This window comes from Cucurbita maxima, unplaced genomic scaffold (genome assembly GCF_002738345.1).
Source record: "Cucurbita maxima cultivar Rimu unplaced genomic scaffold, Cmax_1.0 Cma_Scf00087, whole genome shotgun sequence".
Classification (NCBI taxonomy): Eukaryota; Viridiplantae; Streptophyta; class Magnoliopsida; order Cucurbitales; family Cucurbitaceae; genus Cucurbita; species Cucurbita maxima.
The window spans coordinates 283,616-286,740 of NW_019272103.1; positions in this window are offsets into that span (position 1 = coordinate 283,616).

Below are 3,125 nucleotides of genomic sequence, written 5' to 3' on the forward strand. Positions count from 1 at the left end.
AATCTACACTTGAACTTTCTATAACCTTGAGAAAAATATGTGGCAACTCGCTTAACCAAGGATTCGATTACCGCCTACAAGTAGGTTACTTATTTAGTTGCACTATATATTACTTTTCCTTTTTTGGGGATCACTAATTGTTAGTTAAGGTCATAGAGGAGGGTCTTCTCGAGCAATCAGTTCCATGTAATATGACTTGTTGTCCTTAGTTTTCAAATCTCGTTCCAATTTTTATCATTTTTTTCTTTGTCACGTCAGTTCTATGTGTTACGAGTTTTTGTTCTTATTTTTCGAATCTTGTTCCATTTTTATCAAATTTATTCTTTGCCAGTACGTGTCATGAAAAATGATTTTAAGCCTTGAGTCCATGTTCATGGATTCTTGAGTCATCAACAAAATCACTGTAAAATATCGACATCATATTCCTAGGCTAGACCATATGCTTGATGAATTGCATGGCTCATATCTATTTACAAAGATTGATTTGAAATCTGGATATCATTAAATTAGAATGTATGTACGAGATGAATGGAAAAGAGCTTTCAAAACTAAGGTTAGATTGTATGAATGACTTGTTATGCCTTCTTGGTTAACTAATGCTCCTAGTACATTTATCTTAATGAATCGCGTTTTGATAGAATATTTAGAAAAGCATGTTGTTGTACATTTTGATGATATTTTAATTTATTCAAAGACTTTGTATGAGCATGTAAAGCATGTTAAGTAACTTTTGATTATGCTTAGGAAAGAGAAAGTTTATGCTCATTTTAATAGGTGTAGTTTTTGCATGGAAAAAGTTAATTTTCTTGACTTCATAGTTCGTAAAAATGGAGTAGAAGTAATTTATTGCTCTAAAGCAGAAGGAATCCTTAATTTGAAGGAAAAGAGATTGTAGATAAGATTTTGAAACTTACCCCTAATTTGAGCCCAAAATAGATTTTCTTGAATTTGGCTTGTTCTTGAAGTTATTTCTCTTCGTTGTCTTCTATGGAAACATTCTTTGGAGGTGCAATTGGGATCGTCCTTGCTTGACGTATTCTCGTGTATCGACGAATTGGATTGGGGGAATGATTTCTTGGCACTTTCAGCATTGTAAGAACAAGTTTGAAGAGAAATGGTGTAGAATTGCTCTTGAATTTTGAAGAAATCTCAGAGAAGGAGACCCAAAATCTAAAAGCTTATTGCCTACTATTGGGAGCTCGATTGTTGTTCCAAACTATTGCCTAAACTTTCAACTTTACAGGGCAAGCTTAAACATACATTGAGAGAACCACTATGATTTTGAGATTGAAATTTCTGGATAATCCGTAAAAAATATCTACACGGGTTAGAGGACACATATTTTTATCCCTTTTTATTCAGGGTTCTTATAACCAACTACTCTATTTTTCTATTAAACAATATCGTCACAGCATACATGACATTACTGCTATGCATGAAAGAATTCATTTACAACATTTCATAAACAATGCTATGGACTTAAATGTTCATAATGAACTCATTAAAACAATATTGTTATGAACAACATAGTGGAAAACAGATAACATTAGTTTAAATAAAAATAAAGCAATGCCCTGATCTAACCTAAGGATCACTAAAAATAACATGAATGCAACTACCCTAACTTTGGTTTCTTGGCCTTGAACGCAACTTTGTCATCCGTAAATGGGTATCTTAACTTTACTTTAAAATGAGAGTAGCATGTGGTTTGAGTACTTTAATAAATACTCAGTAAGTAATCCCACTCTTAGGGTCGGAATATGAATGACGTGTAATATAGTGGGACCTATCCTTTCATAAATACATTGTGGCATGGGCTTGAGCTTTGCTTTTCAGTCCGAGCAGAGTTGAATATGTTGTACTTCCCTACACACGACTCATGAATGTGCACATTGACCACCAGGTGGGTTGGTATAAGAGTACTCTATGGGTTTGCCTCGTCGAGCTTGTGCACACTCACACTACCAAATACCATGAAGGGAAACGACCAGCATAATATCATACGGAACATAAATATTTTAAGGTATGTGTTTATACTAATCATAATGGGGAAGTATCTCAATGCACCTCCCATATAAAATGCATGAGATCCCTAACATTAAAACACGACATAACGTTCCTATGAGACATACATACTTGATTCTTGTCATATTGTTCATGATTAACAATACATGGTTTTTCTAATGTTTCATAGGCATAGGGTGTACTAAACATAATATAGAAGTATCTCGATGCACGTGGTATACAAAATGCATGAGGTCCCATAACATCAAAGCATGACATATATTCATGGCGCTAATCATACCTCAAATCTATTCCTAGCATAGTGTTCCTATGAGATATAAATACTTGATTCATTTCATATTTTTAATAATTAACAATACATGATTTTCTAATGTCTCATAGTCCTAGAATAGTGTATATGATATCATAGCGTAACTTGTATGCAACATATCATATATCATATCATATACATAACATAGTATATGTCATACAATCATGAAACACGACATGTGCAGGGGCCACAGGTAGCGATGTCCATTCCCCGTCATCATCCCCACCATCTATTTCATTCTTCATTTCCATGAAATTCTCTATTTATTTTTGTGCGGATCAAGGTAAGGGATTCATGGCAAGGAAGTGGCAGGGATCGGATTCCCCATGGAGAATTTTAGTGGGATTTAAATCCAAGAGTCACCAAGAGTTTTGAAGATGAAAGGCCAAGAATCTTTATAGGAATAATGACTTTTTAAGGGTTAGGAACAGTGGCATTGTTATGTCTCTGTTTAGTTTTAGAAAACCTTATAAATACATTTGTTATTACTATCGTAAAATGGTAAAGTAGAGCAAAGTAAAAAAAGAAAAGAAACAGAGAAGAAATATAAGGTTTTTTCAAAGTGTTCTTTGTCTCCTTCTATCGTTAGTGTGTGGTTTTTTCAGAGTGTTCTTTGTCTCCTTCTATAGTTAGTGTCTGGGACTTATTTCACAAATTTATGAGTTTTCGTTAACAAAATTATATCAAGCCAATGGCGAATGTGTGTCAAATTCTGCTACCGCGACTAGTGAAGACAAACTACGGGAATTGAAGCATTCATATGAAAGCTTTTCCCGGTTCTCAAGATGCA